The sequence below is a fragment of the Trachemys scripta genome, chromosome 13, assembly GCF_013100865.1.
Source record: "Trachemys scripta elegans isolate TJP31775 chromosome 13, CAS_Tse_1.0, whole genome shotgun sequence".
NCBI classification, from domain to species: Eukaryota; Metazoa; Chordata; order Testudines; family Emydidae; genus Trachemys; species Trachemys scripta.
The window spans coordinates 21,011,480-21,035,766 of NC_048310.1; the positions used below are offsets into that span (position 1 = coordinate 21,011,480).

A 24,287-nucleotide genomic window follows, 5' to 3' on the forward strand; every position below is an offset into this window, starting at 1 on the left:
TTTTTGTTTTGTGTGGCTAAACAGACCCATGCCCAGGGACACAGTAACTTTAGGAGGGGAAGGGAACATATTGTCTGGTCAGAGTTGTTAAAACTTTTTGATGCCTTCTTTGCAGACTTGTTTGCAAAATGTTACAAAAATGGAATGAAGCAAAACCCCAGAGCTTCATGGACCTGATTAAAACCTGTATGAAGGTCGCCTTCAGCAAAGCAGACTCCCAAAACTATCCCTTAGCTAGTGTGATTATGCTGCACTATGTAGGTTAGAGAGTTATACATCTCCCAGAGGTTACTGCTGTTTGAACAGGGGCCTCACCATGTCCCCAGAAATTTGGAGAGCAGACGAGAATCCTGTGAAGCAAAACAGAGTAATTTAGCTTGATACTTTGGGTATCTATAGCCAGTAATTCAAATAAAGGGAACCTCAGCACACTCTACATTTATTAGAGAGCACAACCTTATTTCTTCAGCAAAGCATCACTGTGCAGCAGAATGCTTTGTTGTAGCACAAGTGTTTGCATATTGTGGTGAACTCTGACATCAGCCCTAGGGGACCCTGTTCTCCTCTTCATATGGGCCAAATTCTCTGGCCCATGTAGGCCCACAGTAGGCCCAGGAAGCAGCAGAATAGGTCTGGTTCCTGCTCTGTGCAGAGGGGCAGAATACAGTCAGGCCTCACAGAAGGCCTCTGCACACTAATACAGCTCCTTAGCAGGCTCTGCAGCAGGCAGCCAGTGATGCACTGGACAAACCCAGCCTGGGGCTGCATGCAGGCAGTACTCACAGACCAAGATTTGGCCTGGCATATTTTAAATTCCTATTTGCATCAGTGGAAGAGAAGAGATGTCTTTAGGTTCTATTCTCCACTCCATCCCTGGGCAGATGTCCCCTGAAAATCAGCTGAAGTTATTCAGATGGAACAAAGGGAGACTGCACCCCCTAATGATTCATACAACATTCTGATCATTACTAAAAGCAAAATTCTCTTCTCAGATCCACTGGGCTGACCTCAGCTCCACTACTCAGTCCCTCCTACACGTGCAGCTCTTGTATTGGGGCTGGGTCCAAAAGGACACTCTTATCCACAATGTTCTCTATTATATTAGCATGTTTGGGGGGAACCAGGGCAACCAAATGGTCAATACTTGCTTTGAAGTATTTGGCTGGAAGCAATAGGAAGGGGTTAATGGTTCAAAAATCCCCACTGGGACAGACTGGGAGCTGAGACTGGGAAGATTGTTGGAAAAATCGCATAATATCAAGGCAAGAGTGGATCTCAACCAAGGCAGATGAGATCGGAGCCACCAGAGGAGAAGGAGACACACACATCCCAGAGGATGCCGAAGTAAAATGTGCAAGGCATCCAATAGTGACTGTTTCTTTATTTCTGTGCAATTGTAACCAACACACCTCCTGGGTGAGGTGCTGTGTCCCATCTAGTGGCACCGAGACCACTTAGAGAGAGAGAGAGTAATGAGTTTGCTCTACAGTTTTAGCTAATAGGCTGTTGGCTTTTAGCTCATGCAGTAGAGGCTCATGCACTAAGCTCCAGAAGCCCCAGGTTTGATCCCACCCACCAACGACCAGGGTCTGTCAGCGTTACACAATTCCTCTGGAACTCTGTATGTGCCGACTGGGCTCTTAGTGCTGCCTTCGAAAGCAAGTCATAATTCCCAGACCTCAGCCTCAGTCCTGAGCAAGTGACTGGCGCCTCCAGCGAGTTGCTGAGTGCCTTTCAGCCTCCATTGGAAGCTAAAAGGATCAGGCCCTTTAACAGAACTGGAGTATTTTCACTGACCTTCCCCCAAATCTCCAGCCCTGTCTCACTATGCCAAAGTAAATAAATAAATAGACTAACAAGCAGAAATGCCTTTACCGGACATTATTCTGGGCTGATTGGTTGTGAAACTTTACTCTAAACCCCAAAACCACAAAAACTGCCAGTTTTCCAAGCCCTGTGTTTTTCATAGCTCTCATAGCATTCTGAATAGTTTGCATTATTTCAGACATAGAATAAATATACATTTAAACTACTTGGATTACTGACACAGCAAAAATGGCACTTAACTCATTGCTGGTTTTCTTTTCTCTATGAGGGAAATAAGAATTAACATTATTTATCAACCACTAGCGGTTGTTGGAAATCCGTTAATGCTGATGGTATCCCAAGTGCCTGGAAATGCATTGGTATAAAATCCGTTTTACAGCTGTGCTGTTAGCTAAAATCACTTTAAAATGGCCACTAACGTCCCTGTAGCTTTATGCATTGAAAACTCATTTTAATAATACTTTGCATTTACACAGCACTTTTCTCTGGAGGATCCCAAAGTGCCCAACAAATATTAAAAGAGCCCAACATCATACTGTGAGGTAAGTGTCATTGTCCCTGTTTTTCAGGTGGGGAAACTGAGGAATAAAGAGATGAAGTGACTTGCCCAGAGTCACGGGGTGAGTCAGTGACTGAGGCAAGGACAGAACCTCAGGAACCCTGAACTCCCAGCTCCCCACTCTAAATATTATATCCGAAGTTTCCTTAGCAGATAAGGGTCTGGTTTTAAAAACAAGAGGCTATGACCAATATGAACTGTGTGCACACCTCTGCATATCTGCTTTTGCGTACACATCCCCAGAAGTGTGCGTGCACATGTGTACCCATGCAATAGCCATGGAACAATGGCTTGCCCAAGTGCAAGTTCATTTTGCACGTGCACCCTTGTGATAAGTATGAAAGCATATGCAGGAGCAGAGGTGCAAGTGCAAAAGCATGTTTAACTTCCAGCACCCTTTTGAAAATCAGGTATAAAATGGCATTTCTGAAGAATTCTTTCAGCAATATAGGGTCCTGTGGCACCTTTGCATCTGAAGAAGTGAGGTTCTTACCCACGAAAGCTTATGCTCCCAATACTTGTGTTAGTCTTAAAGGTGCCACAGGACCCTCTGATTGCTTTTTACAGATTCAGACTAACACGGCTACCCCTCTGATATTCAGTAATATAGCTGTTCTCACTTTCAGGCTGCGGTCCTAGATAATTCCATAAATTTGACAAAGAACAATTGCAAAGGGCTACTCAAACACACACAGAAATTCAAATACACAGGAGTCAAGGACTTGAACGACAGCCATGTATACTGCTTAAGGTAGTGAATTAAGACACCCAACTATAACGGTGATGCCATACATGATTAACTCTTTGCATCAAATTATGCTAATATCATTACCTCAAGGACACAGATTAATTCAGTATTACAGAGGTGGGCATGGAAAATCATCCTGTATATGATCTGTATGGGCAGATTTCCTGATCCTGCAATAGCTGGAATTAATATCTCACTTTATAAGCTGAAGTTGCGCTTAGTGAGACACCCACTCCCCCATATGCAGTGTGAGAGCCTTGGTCACCCCAAGCCCCTTATTTATGAGTGGGAGTGATGGTGTCTTTACTGTCAGCCTGAAAATCATATGTTAAAAAAATTGTCTTTATCTGTTTTACTAATAATATCTTAGATTAAAAGTAAAGGAAATTTTCTGAGCTGAGGGAGTGATGCCATTTTTCTTTTTATGCTGATACAAAGTAATCACTTATTCAATTAGGGTTGTATTCATTCCTGGAATTATAACTGGACAGTGATTGTGCCCATAATAGTAAGTGTACTTTCAGCTTGGCTTTAGTTATTCTGTGATGCATTCCTTACAGTCACTCGAACACTTGTATATTGAGGAGAATTAGTTTTGTTCAGAATGAGCTTCACTTATAGTTCAAAAATAAAAATTAACACACAGTATTTCAGAAAAACTAAATGTTACATTCCAGCAGGCAATGTCAGACTATAAAATACAGAGGCTAATGAAAAAGTAAACTATAGGATGATTAATTTACAGCATTAAATATACCCAGTTCGGAGACAACACTATAGGTGAGACTGAGAAAAAATGTAAAATAATAAGAAATACTTTTTTTTGGTGAAAACTAGAGGTTTCATTTTCAAAGCTGCTGAGTTCCTGCAACTCTCTCTGATTTCATTGAGAAGCTGTAGACAGCTCAGCATCTCTGGAAAACAGAGCATGCCTTACAACAGCTTCTCGTTGCATAAGTGGCAGGATGTTTTAAGTAAATGTATTGCTGCACAAAGACGGTGGATTTACATTCCGGTAGTCCACTTTTCATCAAATAGGTTCAGTGCCAACAGAGACATTGTTGTTAAATATACCTCAACTTTTACTTCTAGATGTTAGAGGATTATCTAGTTACCATGCACATTTAGAGCCAAATTTTCAGACACTGGCCTCCATTTTAGCAATGCAGTTATTTGCACCCACTAGTTAGGTCACCCACAAAATGGAGGTCTGGCTAAGACAGGGCTGTAAATCTAAGCCTGAACCCCTGGACCTCTTTCCTGATATTACCACGGGTGCCAATTAGTACTAATTGTGGTGGGTTTTTGACATGTTTCTAAGCAGCCAGCTCTCTGCTAAGATCTGGATGCAACTTCCAACACACTGTGACTAGGCCTCCAAACACCTTTCAGATGATAACGCCTGATCACTAAACACATGGGCAGAATTTGATGACCTAGGTGAAATGCTGTCCACCCCATTAACAGTCCACTGGCACTTGCACTCTGGCCTTCATTTTTATTTCCTCTTCATAGCTCCCATCACCATAGCAACCAAGGAAGATTGGACATGGCTCCCCATCAATGCAGGTCTTAGCAATGGCCAGAGGAGTCCACATTTCCCTCCATCTCATCTGGATCTGGTATTGTCCCTTATGATGTTACTAGAATTTCTTGATGTTCTTCTTTTGGTGATCATTCATCTTCCATTTTAAGGGAAAATGTGCCATATGCAATTCTCATCTAGGTTTATTACACATGACTTCAATAGAAACAATCATGAAACCACTTTGAAATAGTGACTAATTAGACCCATGACACTTTAACCTTTGCTAGGTCACAATGAGTGCCCAATATGGCCGCACATTCTGGACACCTAAAAAGAGCAGAACATCAAAGCAGAGATCTGCTTTGCAGATCTAAGAGGGTATTCTCGCTCATAATCTAATGTAATTCTGAGCGTCAAAGAGACTTTATGCTCATACCTTATCATATTCCTCAATTCTTCTAAATTTTGTGGCATTATTGCAGTTTTGCAATCCTTTCCCTGCTATTATTTATTATTATTATTCATGTTTATTACGGTCATGCCTAAGGGCCAACCAAGAGCAAGGCCCCATTGTGCGGAGCGCTGTAAAAACACAGAGCAGTAGCTGGTCCCTGCCTGGAATGCTCACAGTCTAAATAGACAAGCAAGACCCAGGGTGTGGGAAGAGGTAGAACACACAAGCAGAGTGAACTATGTGATGGCAGCAAATGTCATGGTGGTTGTACTAATTTTTGGGAGGGGGGGGGGGTTACTTAGGCAGGGATCAGCTAATAGGAAAGAAAAGGGAAGGCAAGGTGGGGGAGAAGCAATTCTCTCCCCACATTTCAATGTAGGAAGGACGTTGGCAGAGGTCGGCTGCTGCACAGTGGGTATGCCAATGCTTCCTCGTTTAAAACCTATCGTGGCATGTTTCAACAGCAGAAAAATATGTATTGCAACAGCAAGTGTCTTATGGTTTATAGCCAGTGCAACTGTTATGATTACATTACAGCGCTGGTGTCCCTTTGTCCGCTTCTGTGGCTACAAATTTCAGAAGCGCCAAACCATGTTTCATGCAGTTCTGACTTTTTACAGGTAAAGCTGATTTTGCTCATTTGTGGCCTGACCCTGCAAACCTTCCATGCCTGGCTCCCTCTGTGGGAGTTCTCAGCATGGGCAGAACAAAGAAATGGATCCTTCATTTTAATTATTTGTTTGCTTATGACTTACATATATTGGCCATTGTGCTCTAAGGCACATATGGAGTTAGAGACATCCAGTTCCCATGGATTTCTGATTGAAAATCGGTGGGAATTGGGTGCCTAAATGTCCTTTGTGCCTTTGAAAATCTCCTCATACGTGTTTCACAAACGAGATTCCTGCCCAAGTTGCTTACAAAGTAGCCAGCTTACAGAAGGATGAGAGGGGCTGGAGTGTAACAAAAAGCCTGTAGCTGAATGAAGAGGTGTTGTTTTGGTTCACTGACACCCCTAAAAGCTACATATGTTTCAAGATGAAATCATTAGTTTTTTTAAAAAAAGTAAAAACAACAAGAGACTGACCATCAGCAATTAAGTTGCAATGGAATTGTCCTTAGATTGCCATAATGTGCTGATGGTATTTTATGGGCAGAGAGTATGCCCGATAGTAACAGAATCAATCACTATGAGGAAAAGCCATGATCAGCATGAACAATGCAGGACCAAAATCAAATAACGATTCAACTCAATCCATATAGTACCATGTTTATCTACCCTTAGAGTCATTAACCCTCGATTTGCTCATACAGCTCTTGCTGTCAGTGGAAAAGTCTGTGTAAAGATCAAGGCTAGGATGTAGCTTTATGTATGTCTTACAGCTGAATCAACTAAGAGCTGAACTTGACCCTCAGTTTGGCCTTATCCATACAAAGCTATGTGCCATCCCCACTGGCTACACCCCTTTCCACGAGTGTAAACGAGAGCTGCCTTTGCCCTTATATTATCCTTAAGGGCCAAATTCAAATCTGATGTAAAGGGGACAACTCCATCATCAATTTAGGGGAGTTTCACCCAATTATACCTGGTCTGAATTAAGCCCCACATCTCTTCAAAATCCTATTGAAAAGATTCACAAAAATCCTCATTTGCAATGCATGCTGTAGACTATAATCAGAGTAAATCTGTAAACCAATGCACGGTGGCTGCCAAAGACCAATTACAAAACTGGAAATATTACTTTTTTTTTCTCAAATGAAGCCTGAAGCAAAATGAGTTTCTTTGCCAGACACCTTCAAATCTCCAGGGATTAGCTTCCCAGACTGGCGTAACCAGATGCTTTAAACATAGTTTAATGCCGTCACAATCTCTGAGGCGACTTGTTGCTGGCCATTGTTCTGTTGCAATGGAAAACCTGTTCAGTGTCCTTCAAGCACTAACCCTTGTTTCCACTGAGGTCATTTGTGGCTGTGGTGAGCACACTTTGCCAGAATAGCACACTGTCACATAGGAAGCCCATCTAAGCTCAGGAGCTTCTTGCCATATGACTGGTGTGGATGATGGCCTTTGCTGTGAGCCTGAACAGCACCACGGGGCTCACAAGGAAGTGAGACCTTTGAAAACAGCAGATAACCCACACTGACAGGGGACTCAGACTAAGCCACTGAGAGGAAGAGTGGGAACATTCAGAACAAGATCCCAGTGTCATGTTTTCAGTGTGATTTCTGTAAAGGCATCTCTCTAAAAGCAGAGGGGAAGAGGCACAGAACAAACTAAGCCCTCAAATAGGATCTTGCAGAATTCCCCCTCCCACCTCCTGAAAATCTGAAAGCCTGAATGTTGGAAGGGAAAAATTCATATTAGTCATCAAGATGCTTCAAACTACTCTTTTAAATGCATTTCACTCAAAAAAAGCATGAGAGGAATTTAGGGAACAGATATAGCAGATGGGCCGAGCCGTAAAATTGCCCACCACACACACACACAAAAAAACCACATCAGAGAAATTTAATAGTCTGTTCTCATTCATGTACATGAATTATTTACACAGAGATGCCATTAGCATTACAAGTTTCCTGCAAAAGACTAGTGTTTTGATAGCAGAATAGACCCTTAGATTAGGAGAAAAAGAGAGAAGGGAAATGAACGGAGCAAGATATAACAAACTAAGGCTTAAGGGTTAATGAGATTTGCATTCCTGAAAAACGTGGGGACCCCACCCCGCAAGCCTGCTGGCAGAAGGTGAGAACATACCCTGGTTGGTTAATCAGTTTGATCCTGCCCTATTCCACAAAACAAACCTCTCAGCCCTTCAAGAATATTTTGCATTTTGTCTTTCCCAACAAGCGAGTATACCTGAGCCCTTGTCTACACTGGGGGGTGAAATCTTGGCTCCACGAAGGCAATGGGAATTTTGCCAGTGACTTCATTAGGGCCAGGATTTCACCCCAGGGTTTCAGCCCCCAGTGTAGCTATTATTATTAATAACCATGTCTAGTATGTTAGCAGCTAACGATCCAATCAGGATTGGGGTGCCACTGGGATGGGCACTGAACAAACACCAACAAAGAGACCCCAATAATCAAATGCAAAAAGCTGTTACATTGATTGGGGGGTCGTTTTCTCCTCCGCACCCCCATGTTTCACTTCTAAGTGGAGTGAGAGAGAAGATTCAGTACTTTAAAATATTAGCATTCAGGGGTCTTATTTTCAGAAGAGCAGGAGGCAAGGGCAGGTTCAATTGCTCATGTACAGCCAGATTCTGACAGTACCGTCTGCCACAAAAGGTCCGTCATGTCAATGGCACTACTTGTGGAGTAGTGTTATTGAAAGTGAGTAAGAGTATGAGACTCTGATCATGTGGTCACACAAATGGTCACATAGGTGCCAGCATTCATGCCAGGTTTTAAACTTCACCCTTCAGTCATTCTGTGCCAGAGCACTTCATAAAAGAGCTTTCTACAATGAGAAAATGTATAGGCTTTTTTCCAATCTCCCATAACTCAAAAATATTTGAAGAAATCTTTTTCAAACGTGATTTTCACACACACACACCACTTAGGAGCAGAAACCAAACATGAAAAATTTCAGTTCCCAAAGATGCATGGTTTAGAAGTTTAGGCACATGTGAAAACCTAGGGTTGTAATGTTTTGCAACCCTAACGATAGCAGTTTTTAGCTAGATAAGCAGAACATAATCAGCCAAAGTGAAATTCAGCAAGGACACCACAGCTAACACTTTTACAAAAGGCTCCACGTGATCTCTAATAGCAGCATAAGTGACCAGGACCTCAGTTTTACAGCTCCTTTGAAAAACAGCACCTCCAGCATCACAATACCCCATCACACCATGCTGGGGCAATGGCTCTGTAGTAAGTCAAAGGGGAGAATGCTACTTACTGAATTACCAACACCACCTTCCTTCAGTGCCCAATTCAAGTGCCGATCCAGACCTGCTTAGTTAGTGAAATCTGGTAAGACCATACAAGAAGACGATATGACAGCAAGCCAAATCTTTGAAAGATTATCAAGAGATTTTGTCTTTCATCCCTTTTTGGAGGGAGACTGAAGGAAGATAGACTTAAATTCTTAAATAATATAATACAATATGGTTTTACCCCATCGTCTTAGTAATATAAACACAGAAACAACAAATTCATGTCTAATTGAACAGCTATTTTGTGATAAAATACTTCAAGCCTATAATACAATCAGAAAAGAATTACTTTAGTTAGCAACTTTGGATCAATTATTTTCCTTAAAATTGGAAAATTGCTGAAATTACTCCAATTATGAATGGCTCTCGTTGAGAGCTGTACATATCACTGTCCCTGCTATCCATTTTGTTGAAGGGGGTGGGGAGTTAACTAATGGTAAATTCTGAGATGTGCTCTAGCATTCATAGCCAGACAGCATTAGTTCTGCAAGATCTCAATTTAAATCTGATTAGAATGCTTTTGCTCAATGCATTTGGAAAAAACAGTAGATGCAGGTGTGGGTGTCTAGTTATGGAAACTATAGGCCTTTTGTTAGGATACATGGTGATGTGCTGTTCAGTAAAGGTTTTAGCCAAAATTTTCAAAAATCGGAGCCTAACTTTTAGACAATAACATCCATATTTAGGCTCCCAAATAAGCAGCCTGTTTTTCAAAACTGATGAGTACCCAGCAGGCTCCCATTGAAGTCAGTGAGGGCTCAGCACTTTTGAAAAATTGAGCCCCACTTATTTAGAAATTTAAATATGGATTTGGGAGTCTAATTTTAGGCTCCAGAGTTTTAAAAATCTTGGGATGAAATCCTGGCCTCACAGAAGTGAACAGCAAAATGCCCATTGACTTCAATTGGGCCAGCATTTCCTCCGGGGTCTTTTGGAGATTAATTTGAAAAAAACACATTACTCCTGAGTGACAAAGCCCCATGTTACTTATGCAGGCCTTCCCAAGTAAGTGCTAATAAAACCATTATACTACGTATTTTACAGAATAACAACAGGCATTTTAGAAGGGCTAGAGATGGTTCTAAACATGTTTATTGGTACTTTTTATTTTCATGTACAATACATTCCCATTTATCTGAATTCCCTTTATTTGAAAATCCTAGTTATCCAAATCCACGTGTCCCATGTGTAGCCCTATGTTAATCACTCTGAATAATTTCTCAGTGAGCCTCTTAGTGCTAATCAATACAAAGCTGTTGATTAGTGCCAATGGGCACTAACAGGCTAATTGAGAAGTTATTAGTGCTAAAGTACGGCTACATGGGGGATGCATTGTGGATTCGGATAACTACGATTTCTATATCAATGAAACAGCAACTCAAAATGGCACTTCTGTTTATCTGAACACCTGGTTATTCGAAAGTTTCACATGTCCCCCAGGCCATTCGGATAAACAGGAGTTTACTAGATTCTGTACATTCTCATATATGGGGGCCCCTACTCGCTCCCACTGAAGCCAATGACAATTTTGTGTAAAGACCTCAGAACCAGTCACTATGCGTACACAAAGCATGTATTATTTATAAGGAAACTGCACTGCAGTGAAAATTACTATCATTAGATGGTTAGTTCCCAAGATCATGAGTTGTACTAGTGCACCTTTAGGGTTTCATGAAATATGTGTGTCCTCAGAAAGAGCTGTCAAAATAGACACCATTTTAGTGACTCAAAGTCTCCCATTACATTTATCTTATCTCCCACCAAACACCTTTGAAGGAACATAATTACAGAAGTCAAAAAGCATCAGAAGTGTTTTCTGACAGCAACTTAGTGATCTGTCCCTACGATGGTGAGATATGGAGGCTTGATTGTGATGCAAAAGGAGAAATTGTCCACCTTACAGTTGCGCCATCCAAATTACCAGCAGTTAAAGTGACTTCCTTTCAGTAATGGACAGTGCTTCCCTGCTGCTCTGTAAAGATCTTAATCTCTTATCTGTACTACTTCTACTTCCTAAGAAACTAGGGAGCAAAGAACCTGATTCATTTAGCATTTGGCTTTTGGTAGCAATCTCTGTTTACTGCATTTCTCCATAAGAGTCTTCTGAAAAACATGCTTCATTGTACAGGAGCTGTGCAATGGAAGATAAATGTAAAATGATAGTGGTGTTGTTAAATGTGGTTTATCTTCTCCTCCATATCACTATTCTCCTTTCCCTCAGAGGTTTGTGAATGACCTGTATTAACCCTTCCTGAGGAGTATGGAAAAGATGCATTTTGGAAATGACATTGAGCTAGATCTTCAGCTGCTTCAGCACTCTGCTTAGTGCCATTGAGGGAAGTGGCACAGATCGGTCCATGCCCCCTTAGCCCTTCATTACTCTGGGCATTACTGGGGACCATTTTGGCTCCTGACATAATCTAGAGCATCCACCGGGCTACTCTGAATTACATCTAGTTGTAATAACACTCACAGGACTGTTCCACTGCTGGGGACTGTTGGAGCACAGCAGCATCCCAACAATGGAGCCTGGGGACAGAATGACATTAGTTCTTCACAGCCAGCGAATCCCCATCTGATTGCTGAATCTTTTTTTTAATCTGCTTTGAGCAGCCAAAATGCAAGTTGTCTTTTGTCAGCCGGACAGGCCTACACACATACACCAGCTATGGTATGTGAAGCCTCGGAACATGGGGCCAAATTCACTACTGACCAATGTCATTAACGTCAAGGGAATTACGCCTGCTTAGGCCAGCAGCAAGTCCCTTTTACATGAATAGGTGAATCACGCCAACATGAACCTTGGTTCTTTGGGGGAGATACACTATAGATGGAGCTTTAAATACACCCTGGTTCCTTGAGCTTCCTCTGCTTGAAATCATGGAGCGTCTCCTTCAGTTTCAGGAGGTGAGAACCGAAATGATACTTGGCCTCCAAACAAAACCTGGCATTTATTCATTTTCCAGGGCTTTCTTAATGCTAATTCTGTAGTTCTCTTCTTCCAGAGAAATGTTACTAATAATGAAGACATCTCTTGAAGAGTTGTAAGATTTATACCAACTGGCAGTACACTCAAACTCTAATTGTTTTTTGGAACAATCATCTTCTTATTAGTTGCCAGTCCTTTTCCCCAAATAATTTGGGCCACGCTATCCTGGTTTAATGTAGCTGTTGTACAAAGAATATATAAATATTCTACCATAAGGGGTGTTAAACCCTGAAGCATCCAATTAAGAGGTAGATAATTAATTACTAGCAGTGAACAAAGACCGTTCGGTAGCATAAGCTCTGACTTTGTCCAATTAATATTATACCAAGACACTGAGGCAACTTTGTCAACAAGTTTAAGCAAAGCTCTAATGGAATTATCTGGATGGGTAACAAACATTAAAATGTCCTCAGCAGAGAGGGAAATTTTATATTGTTTCTAATTGACTAAAGAAATACTGTAACCCTTGAAGTTGCTTAAGTCCTGTGGGTCTAGTCTGGGGTTTCAAAGCCAAAATTAAGTGCAGTTAGGGAATGATCAAGATCTTGAGTTATCTGGCTAAGATTGCAACATATCCTTGTTTTATTTATTTATTTACTTTATTAGAAAACTCAACTAGTCTGGCTGTATAGCAAATGCTGAATAACTATTTCTATTCTTGAAGTTCTAATATTTGAAAAAAATCTTGCAATCTATAATCCTGTTTACCAAATAATTCTAGACTACTAAAATGATACTTTTACCCATTTCTGATTATGACAAACTATTATTCTTGTTATTCAGACAGATCATATTGGTCCAAATCCAGACCTGATCTAAGCCGCTACAATGGCTTACAAATGTTGAAATTTGGCCCATTTAATTTATGCTAGAATTAATTAAATAAAACGCAAACACAAAAGTCCGATATGAACCGTAACCATCTCAGAACATTTTGAGGGACTGATTTTTCAAAGCTAGCGATGCCCTTAGCTTGTGCCCATAAGTACTGTGTGATTGTGTACTCATTTCAAGTATTTATGCATGCAGATGGACAGCTGTATATCTGACTGGCCATTTGCCATAGATATGATCAATTGTGCACGCAAGATATGTGATATTTACATACCTCTAAATTTGAAAATCAGGCCCAGAATAAGTCCAATAAGGGTTCCAAACACCCCTCAAAGACAGCACGGGGAATTCAAAGGTGAGTTTAATATTAAATTTCAGCATTTATCCCAAATGTTTGGTATAGTCAAACTGTTATGCTCCATTTGGGTTACATGTTCTTAATGAGAGACTTTCCTGTGGTTGCTGCCCAGTGATATTTGGCCACTTTGTATCCTCTTTTCAGCAGTGTAATTATAAAATTAATTCACAACATCTGGTTTCTGTTATGGTATAAACATGTCTCAGGAGTATTTGAGTGAGAGAGCCGTGCAGCTGAGCAGTTCTGGAAGCCAAGCTGCAAAGGAAAGGATTCACATTCCCTCAGAGATACCTCTGCACATGCAGCATTCAATCCTAAGTGACCGCGCTTGTGTTATTATGCGGTTGGGATTCTTTGCATGGGTTTATGGACATAATTTACTAAAGGAGAGAATGCACCCTCCCTGTAATGGAATGTTTCACGAGCACAAAATAACTTCTTTCCAGCCAACCTGGATTCCCCAGCATTCTGAGAGCAGCTGGAGATGGCACATTTGAATTGCTGATGCTTGGTGTTGATGAGTGTGTGTCAAGGGAATGGTCTGTTTAAAATAAGGTCCTATGGGACATCAGGGATTTATCAGGTGTGTGTGTTGGAGGGATGTCTCAGTTTCTCCAACATAGCTTCCTAATTAGGACATCCACTCCCCATCCCAAATCTGGATCTTTAAATTGGCAAACAGGCACCTGAAATGGGCATTTATGCAACTTCATGTCAATTTAAGCATTGGCTAAAAGGGGTGAATGCCCTATTTAGGTTCTTATCTTTGGAAGTATGGGCTCCCATACGTGTATGAGGGGAAAGGGAAAGCCATAAGCCTATCCCATAAAATGTAGTGGTCACAACTACCTTGTCACCACACTGGTTGCATAAGTGCTGCTAAATCATTTCCCTTCCAGTGCAGGGTTGTTCCTTATTGTACATTCCCTAGTTTTTCTAGTCTAGGTTTAAATGTTACAAGTAGAGCTGGTTGGGAAATGACATTTTTGCAAGAAAAATTTAGACAAGAGGATTTTTTCTCTCTCTCTCTCTCTCTGTATATATAGATATATTTGAGATTTCAATTAAAACTCCAAATTTTTTACAAAACCAGATTTTTTTTCTGCCAAAATTTCTGTTACTCCAAACCACCATATTCCAGTGAAAAAATGTGGGTGGACAATTTTCAATCATCTCTAGGTACGTGTGATAAGGGAGATCCCATGCAATCCTCTTACCATGCTAGATCACACCCCTGATTATTTCTTTAGACAAGTTTTATCAAACCAAAGCCTGAGATTTGATTTTGGTCACTTGGAAACCTGCTTGAGTTTCCTAGACAAGGACAAGATCATCAGAACATCCCATTCATTCTACAAACCCTGGAGCAAATCTGCAGCCATACCAATACAAAGTGCCAGTGAATAGTCCCAAGATTTAAGTGCCACTTCTACAAAGTGCCATGCACTGGGAAATTAGTAGCTGTTTATATATCAAAACAAAAAGAGACCAGGAATTAATCTCTATTCTTATTCTTATCACCTTAAGTGAGTGGTGACAGGTACTGTATAAACATAAACATGTGCAAAAAAGTGTGTAGGTTTTAATTAAGTGAACCTGACTGAAAAAATAATTGGGATGAAAGTTATTCTTAGCAACTGTGCTCTGTTGTCTGATTAGCATGAACACTTGTTTACCATTTTGTGACTACAGTTTACTCAGGTTTCAGTTATTTAGAGACGAGCACAAGCTGCTGTCTGAGTCTTGCCAATCAGTCAAGGCCCAGGTGTCTCTTGCTCTAAGATATCAATAAACTCTGGTTTGTGTCTTTCAGTGGAGTTTTGTTTCACTAGATTGCACTGGCCTATCTCCTAAATCCCATTCTTGGATGAAACCATTGAGAGAGTTCCTTCAGTGTCGGATTTTTTTCCCCTGTTACATATCCCTTGCTAATTATAGAATTATCTGAAGGGCTTTTTAAGTGATAATGACTGTAAAACACAGTTCAATGGTGCAATTACATTTCCTCTCTCTAAGTGAGGCTAAAGATTAACTGATTTTGTCTTAACATGCCAGTTTTTTGATAACCTCATAATGTTTCCTAATCTCTGACTAATTTCCAACTGATAATTTAACCAGTGTAAAATAGGTAACACAAAATTGCCATTATAAGCATTTTCTACAGCAAGAACATCGAGAGCAAAGGAGAGCAGAAATAATCAGACCTTAGATTCCTTCACAGATTATTTGGATTTTGATTGGATCAATTGGCATATTGGCTAGTATAGATTATAAAAACACCTTACATTATTTTTCATACTCTGTAACCTACAAATAAACAAAATTGTATGCACTGTTTGCTCCTAAGCAATGATTCGCACACTAATTTCAGTTTTCAAGCAACTTTTCTGGATTATCCTCCCATAACAGCCAGAGAGCAACGCTAGATAAAGCATCAGATAGAGAAACTGCTGCTCTGGCAAAGGAATGACCAGATAGGCATGAAAAGTATTCCTATAATCAGTGGTCATGGATTTGTGCCTAGACTGGGATGCACTTTTCATTTGCAAGCAGGCAACTAGCTGTGTGTGTGCAAAAGGAGTAGGCAGTTCCATACCTATCTGGATACTGACAATCAAACCCTGGTTATGCAACCTTTCCCCCCACCTACCTGAGTCAAATTCCTTTACTGTGCTAGGTGGCAGGGAGTGGGTGGAGAGTCAGACCACGGGATCGTTCGAGGGGATGTATCCAGAACTGCTGAGTATGTGTCTATAGAAGGAGTTCCGGCAATAACAGATAGAGGTTTCCTGTTAAACAGAAAGAAGAGAGTGACACATTTGTGATGTGCCTCTGTCCCTGAATTTAACAAGAAGATCCATTCTCAGTGGGCTAATATTATTATAATCACTATATACATCATGTTGTACATCACATGGCATTGGAGCATAGATATTACATCTCCCTAGCCTTTCAACCTGTCTGCCTTGGATCAGGCCCCCAGCCTTTAAGAACCCCTGTGGCTGCATGTTCTGTAGCACTGACTGAACCAGCTTTGACAAATACTAAGACCAGGTCTACACTACCACTAACTTTGGTATAACTTATGTCGCTCAGGGGTGTGAATAAGCCACCTCTCTGAGCGACATAACTTACACCGACCCAAGCACCAGTGTGGACAGCGCTATGTTGGTAGGAGAGCTTCTCCCATCATCATAGCTACAGCCTCTTGTGGAGATGGCTTTATTATGCTGATGGGGAGCTCTCTCCCGTCAGCATAGAGCGTCTTCACCAGACACGCTACAGCGACCGGCAGCTGCACTGATGTAGTGCCTCTAGTGAAGACTTGCCCTGATTCATGAAGTATCACATGTCCCTGAATGACAGGTAGGATCGCTGCCCCTATTTTACTGAGGCATTTGCTCAATGTCGCATAGCGAATCAGTGGCAGAAACAGAACCCAGGAGTCCTTGCCCCCAAGCCTCCTGTGCTAACCATTAGACCACACTCCTCTTTTCTTGAAAATGTTTCACAGCCAAATGAGGAGCATTTTTTTGTTATCAAGGACGTTGGTTGCACCTGATTTTGTATTTAATTTGGCTGTACAGCAAGTGTCAGTCACACAGTATCCAAGAGACCAGTTATTTCTCTGCTTTCAGAACAGGGCAGCAAACTGTACTACCCCAGGCATGTAACTGTGGGCAAATGTAGACTTTTTATAACTATTAATTCATGCCAGACTTGATTCCAACTCACAGTATTAAACAAAGAAGAAACACAACTCTGCTGCCATATATTTCATTGTGTATGGCTTCTTCTGTTGGTGAGCAGCATAAGACATTGTAGGGATCTACTGATATAGCTTAGAAGTAGATTAGACAGCATTTTTGTATCTTGAAAAAAATGCTTAGTACAGGTGGGAATTATCACAAATATAACACACGGGGCGAAACTGCCACTAGCTGGGCAAGGAGATTGGGAATGGCAGCTGGGGGAGGAAAGAGTGGGAGCCAGTAAGTCTGGGGGGACTGAGATCAGAGGAGAAGCTGGCGGGGGAGCAGCTTGGGACTGAGAATCTGTGGGGCAGAGGAAGGAGGGGAGGAAGCAGAGAGACAGATCTGATGAGGATCTGGGAGACAGAGGAAGAACTGGGACTGGCTGAACACAGAAACTGGGATTGTGGGGATACTGAGATTGGATGAGGAGTCTTTGAGGGAGACTGGGACTAGGAACCAGTGTGGGGATAGGGAATGGAGGGTGGGGGTGAATGAAAGCAAGGATGGGAGACAGAGAGAGATTGGATAGGGAGCCAGGATCGGGGAACCATGACTGGCTCGGTAAAGAGACTGGGGACAAAGAGCTAGGAGGAAGGAATTAGGAATGGCTGGGTAAAGAGACTGGGACTGGGATGAGAAGTCTGAGGAGTGGATATGGGGACTGACTAGGTGAGCAGAATTGGACTGGGATGAGGAGCTGGGGGTGGAAAAGAGAGATGACCGTGACAGGAATAGGCTGGAGGTCATGCTTATCCATATACCAGTAATAGGTTGTTATCATTTATCAATTACTCCATTAGCTCATGTGGCAGAGGTCTGTGCTATGGATCTAAAGGTTGCAACCCTGCTGGGGAACCACATGGATCCCAGTATGATCCCATATGATAGAATTTCTGTTTTTCATTTTGCTTTTTTAATAACCTACAAAGTTACACCCCAAAACCCAACATTAAAATAATGTTATTAAAGTTTTAAAGTCAAGCATGCAAAAATTAGGGCCAGAATTAAAGTTGCCTGTGCGTATGCATTATGATACAGCCTTTAATTACATAATATTTTTCCTCATTGAGTGCACAGGATGGATCTACTCTGGGGCTGAATCAGGATTGAGTAGTATAGAAGAGTGCTGTCTTTAGGACCTGTTGCACAAGTGGGAAGGTGTGTTGTGAATGGGGCAAGGGAATGCAGAAAGATAAAGGATGGATTCAGAGTTAAGGCAGTTGAATGCTGCCCTGGAAAATTTGATTCTATCCCTGCCTCTTCCACAGATTTCCTATGTGATGCCAAGCAAGTCACTTAAACCCAGCTTGGCATAGGTGGTCACTAATAGTTTATTCTTTATTTTTTGGATACCTGACTTAAAACTCAGGTGCTGACAACTTGCAACTGCAGCTGACATCACTAGAAGCTGTGCTTGAATATATAAAGTACTATGTGATGCCAAGTACTCTGAAAAATCAGGTCTTCAGGGTCTCAGATGGGCACCCAAAATTAGTGGATGGTTTGGATCTTAGTTTCTCTGTGCCTCAGCACCCCAAAAGTAAAACAGGGATAATACCAAACCTTTACCTCACAGGAAAGTCGCAAAAATAAATTAATTTACATTTGTGAAACCTTCAGCTGCTGTAGAGATGTGTGCCATAGAAACACCCATGGGGAAATTAATAATTCTGTCTTCGGAGCACGGTTTGACTAGCGTGCAGTAAAAAAGGCCTATAGCCATACATTGAATAATGAGGATAAGACAAAATACTGACTAGCTGCTCATTAAGTAAGTACTGTCCATCCTGTGCCCTGAATGAGGGCCCTGTGGAAAAATAGTATGTGATCTTGTAACTAAAGACTGTATAATAATGCTCACGCACAAGGAATGCTGAATTAAAGTTACACAGACAACCTTAATTCTGGCATTTCCTAGCCCTTAAGAGCTTGATTTTGCAACTTTAATAATGTTAATTCAATGCAGTTTTATGTAACATTATATATAAAGCCAAAATGCCCTTCCAGACTCACCTGCCACAGTCTGGATGTCCCTAAGTAACGGGCGAATATTTTTATACAGCTAAATGAAGTCCCTCAAGTATTTTGGAGGAGAAATTTGTGCACTCCCAGGCTGGTGAGTGTTCTCTGCATTAATCAGTACACTGACCCTTGATCTCAAACAATGCAACTACTGTCAGGCACACACCTTGCTTGCTGAAATTGCTTGTGAATACTTAATAAAAGCTAATAGGCTGTCTATCACTCAGTAAAAAGTCAATCTGTTTTCATTTGTGTCTGTTTGCATTTACTATAAGTCCTGATCCTGAAGTTGATCTATCTGTATTTTTATAAGGTTGCCCGTCGCTGTCCATGACACAAAAAGAAGTTAACACAGCCTTTGTGTATGCAAAAATCCCAGTGAGTTCAGTAGAAGTTTTGCTTGTGCCAGGAGGATGCCAGGATTGGGCTTTAAGTATTGATTATTAACAGGGTCTTAATTTTTAGATTGCTTTGAAACAATCATGCTGATTCTCTAAAATCCAAGATTTATCTGCTTTGCACAATCGAATATTTGAATGACCTCCTGCAAGCGTAGATTTTATCAACTTGTGTGTTTGCAGGAGTCTTACTGATACATTTCATCTAGACAGATGTGAAAAGCAGATAATAAGGTGGACATTGTGGTGTTATTATCAACGCATCATTGTTTTTAATTGATTAATCAGATAAGGAGGACTCGGGGTGGTTTTATAATAAATGGTAATTTTCTTCCTCTCTCACATGCATATGTTGTAGGAAGCAATAGACCACAGAAAATGGCTGCCCCCTTTGATTTTACTGCAGATCTGGCCACAGGAAATGTTGCACTTTTGGATCAAGCAGGATAAACAGCAGGGGCTTCCTCTTTTTGTGAAATCATCTTTCAGCAGCACCCCTCCCCAGGAAAATAGGTTTTCCACTTTACATAATGTTGCAGCAGCAGTGGTAAGAAGTGGTTTGTTCCTAAGTTTTTCTGGGTAGGTTATGAACTTTACAGCTCTGACCACAGATCAGTTATTTATCATAACAGGAAAGATGAGACCTAAGATATTTCCTAACCTTCTTTGCAGATCACAGAGGAGCAAGCCAACAAACATTAACGCCTCATATTCAACTGACAACGATTCCTCAGAAATATTTACTCTGCTTTTTGAATATTTGGTTGAATACAACTGTAATTTTTAAAAACATCTAGCAGCAAATCTGTAAGCACAGTTTCCTTCAGTTTCCTATCAGCCCAAAGCAATGAAATACGATCAGTGAACTCACTCAAAGATAAGAATGCATGCAGGGAAAAAAAAGTTATAAGAGACAAAGAACTAAATTAGCTATTTGCAAATGTGAGATTTTTCACTAAAACGATCCTGGCACCATGCATTTAATGTAGAATGCATATTTTACAATCTATCCTTACATTAAATAAAAATTCTGCACACAAAACACTCTTGAAATGTCCCTGGGTGCAAAGTAACTTTTCGTATCCAATGCAAATTTTCCCTCAGCACTGAGGAGTCTGGAAACACTGCACTCCAGTGATAGATTTAGTATATTTTTAAGACGCAGGAGAAAATGAATAACTGCATTAAAGTGTGATCCTAATTTGTAAGGCTATATGACTAAATGCACATTATTTGGATTGCTCAAGTTACTGTACCACATACCTAAAGTACAGAGTATTACATACATAGGGCCAGATTGCAGCATTTAACCACAGGCCCGCACTGTGCTGGTGCAGAGCTGCTCATTCCAGGGGAGGTGTGATGATAGCCACTGGAGTCAGTGTCATGTAACAGGGTTACTAAGGTGATGGGGCCAGTAAATGAAGTCCAATCTCTTACCAGCACTCCTGAACTCAAATGTTTAATACAGGAGGGAGCCTAAATCCTTTCCCCTGCTGCCCATCTGGCAGGGCGAGTGCTCGGTCTGCCTGCTGTGTGTCAGTACGGTTGTTTCCTACATGGCTGCACCCAGGATGAAAGATGGCAAAGCCTGGCCTGCTGGCCACTGCCAAGTTCATAGGAGAGGGAGGCTCAGTGTTACAAGCCTTCAGGACCCATGAAGTTACCCTAAAGTATGTGAAGGAGGAACCTTGACACCTGTCTTCAATGTAATGGGGAAATCGATTCAGAGGGCACAAGTGAGGCAAAAGTCACTGGTGTCATTTACAGAAGGGCCTGATCTCAAGGCCACTGAAGTCAATGGAGTCTTTCCGTTGACTTCAATGACCTTTGGATCCAACCCCAAGTGAGGTGCTTCTGGGTTCACTCTGAGATTAGCTGGGAGCTTTTGCGTTCACATTAATCTGAACCCCCAAGCAAAGCTCAGTAGGTGTGAACCTCAAACCCACACAAACCAAGCCTGCCAGTTTGAACATAATGAAACTTGTGCAAAACCAAAGATTGGGCGAAGCACAGCCCTAGAGCTGGGTGTAAACCAAACAATGGCATTGGCATGGCTCTGTACATTAATCTATATGCAGGTTCCTATTGCTATATTTCTCCTCTATCATGGACTTTGTGCGCAATCCAGGGTGGACTTCTCAGCCATTTCTTCACTGGGAACAACATCAAGAGTAGCATGTGCAATTAGCACTAGATGGGAATCTGTGACTAGACTCCCAACAGATCCAGCAATGCATATCAAATAAGTTCAACATTTGCAGATAAAGAAATGGGCACATTATCAGTCTGCTAATAAACTTTGTGCCTCATTCCTGCAGCCAAAGTGAGTCATGCAGGCTGTGTCTTTCCTGCTGTGTTTAGAAATCCATCCGTAATTTTTTTTAAAGAAGCAATTAAATTGAAATTCACTTATTACTGAGCCTAAATTTCCCCTGCACCAAAGTCTCTGGCTTATTTCTAAGTACCTAAAAGCCATCCAGATTAGTTCTTTAAAAGGGAATATATCTTTCCACGTTGCCATTCCTCCTTAACTGAGACCCCTCTTTGTAGGGAGCAATGTACCTATAGTATGTGCAGCATTGGCAAAGGAAAGGTAAACCTGTCATTTGAAAAGAATGTGCAATTAAACCTCCAGAGCTGTGGCTAAATGGAAGCGAAAGAGGGGGCGGATGGGGCTTGCCTGGATGCCCCGAGCTCTGCTGATAGTATAAAATATAGCAGCAATCTGCACAGGGAGCTTGGCTATTTCAACAAGGAGTCTCATTTTAGGGCTGTTGCTCTTGTGGAAAGTCACTCCGCTCTTCTCGGTTTGATTATGCCTCCGTACATACAACATTAATGAATCACAACTGACATCTCTGGGGTCTGCCTCTTTGAAGGTGTTTGTCTCACCCCCAAGCTGCCTGGTCAAAGGAAAAAATGAGGATTTAAAGGGCTCCAGCACACCCGGATGTTGTGAGGCGTCATTAGTTAGTCAGGTTTCAGAGTAGCAGCCGTGTTAGTCTGTATCCGCAATAAGAACAGGAGTACTTGTGGCACCTTAGAGACTAACAAATTAGTTAATGTGTGTAACTGAAGATATCTGCAATCTAAGTAGTGTTCCTGTTATCATTGATATCATTGTCACTGTTTTTTGGGGGTAGGGGGTGTTTTGTTTTTGAGCAGTGCTTAGAGGCATAAAGAGGGAGAAAATAAATACACAGCAGGATATAATAAATAAGCCATCCTAGGGATTCCTTCCTTTGGGCTTCCCAATGCCTCCTGTCTACACTATGTGTCTGTCTTGCTTGGGTTACATTCTGCAGGCCAGAAACTGTCTGTATTTTGTATATTATACTGTGGCAGGTACATTACTGATGAATATTCATTATATGTGTTTACACTGCTCAGGGCAGCAAAGTCTTCGGGCTTTTCTACACCTTCAGCGATGCAGCTGTGCTGCTGTAGCGCATCAGTGAAGCCGACAGGCAGGCTTCTCCCATTGGTGTAGGTAATCCACCCCTCCCAGAAGCTCCCCCATTGACAGTGCTGTCTATACCGGGGTTAGGTCAGTTTATCGACGTCGCTCAGGAGCATGGATTTCCCACACCCCTGAGTGATGGAGTTATACCAACGTAAGTTCCTGGCGTTGACCAACCTTCATGTGTGTTTGGAAAGCACTTGGGCTCGTGAGTGCTCCTAAGTCATTTTTAATGGGATTTTAGGCTCCTAAGTCACTTGGTTGCTTTTGAAATTTTGACCTTTAGCGTAATGTAGGTGACTACTGCAATCTAAATAATAATAAAGACAAAAATTAAAGCACTACATAGACCCCATGTACTCTGGCCGCTGAGAATGCAAGCATTCGACCACACAGCGCTTTATTTGATATTACCAATGAACTGCTGAGTTCACGTAAACAAATACTGAGGGGTTAGACTTACAAGATTCTTCTAGTGCTCTAGATTTAGGGATTCAAACACAGCAAATAAGACTCTAAGGGCATATTGAAATAATGAGACTCATTTGTTGTTTTAAACTATCAGATATCTGATAACATTCAAATAGGCCCAATCTGCAGGAGTGCAGAGGCCCTTTGCTCCCAGTGTATTTAGGTAGGTTCTTATATTGGTGCCCAATATCATAAATATCCAATTGGCTGGGGGGGTCCACTCCAGTTTGATCAGTCCTGAGGATGACGACTGTGCAGGAGATGGTGTGAATCAATAGGCTCGCCGCCCTCTTTGGCTTGCTGTCTATGGATCACCATCACTCTCTTTCCACCTCTCCCTCCACCCTGAACAGCTGAGCTGTCTGAGGTTAAGAGAAGGCAGCTTGGGTGCTTGGGGTGAGTCTCTCCCAGAAGAGATGCTATAGGTGGGGATTTTGAGGTTGTTGGTGGGGGGACGGCTGCCCTCTCCTCCAGCATATTTCCCTTAGAGAGGAGTTTCTTTGGCCCAGTGGGTCCCCTAGCTTGCTGGCAGCTACAGTGCTCGGTAGATTGGGAGGACACTGAACTCTATCATGGTTTCCTTGTCAGTAGGGCTGGGTGAAATTTTTGGATTGAAACTTTTTTTTGATGATGATGATGATGATGATGATGATCAAAAATGTAGATTTGAGTTGACTGAAACATTTCACAAACTCATGTTGATTTCACTGAATTATTTCAGTTTAAAATAAACTAAAAAATTGTGAAAAAAATCAAAACAGTTCAATTTGACATTTTTTAACTGAAATTGTTCAATTTTTCAGTTCAAAACAACTTTTTCCTTCAAACTTCCTTCAATTTTATTTTAAACTATTAAAAAAGCAGGAAACTGAAACAGAACATTTTGTTTCAGGCTCACACAAAACATATTGTTTGACCCCAAACCATGGGGTGTTTTTTTTAT

General features: G+C 41.5%; 1 long non-coding RNA gene across 11 annotated transcripts in view; it reads right to left on the reverse strand.

Moving 5' to 3' along the window:
• LOC117886420 overlaps positions 1-24,287 on the reverse strand; it is a 200,210-nt gene that overhangs the window by 40,690 nt on the left and 135,233 nt on the right. For 10 of the 11 annotated variants that reach the window (XR_004647967.1, XR_004647969.1, XR_004647968.1 and 7 more), the window contains one exon: positions 15,886-16,024. This is a non-coding gene — a long non-coding RNA (uncharacterized LOC117886420). Of the gene's footprint in view, positions 1-15,885; positions 16,025-19,003; positions 19,122-24,287 lie in introns of those variants that run through there. The other variant, XR_004647965.1, reaches the window with a different exon arrangement.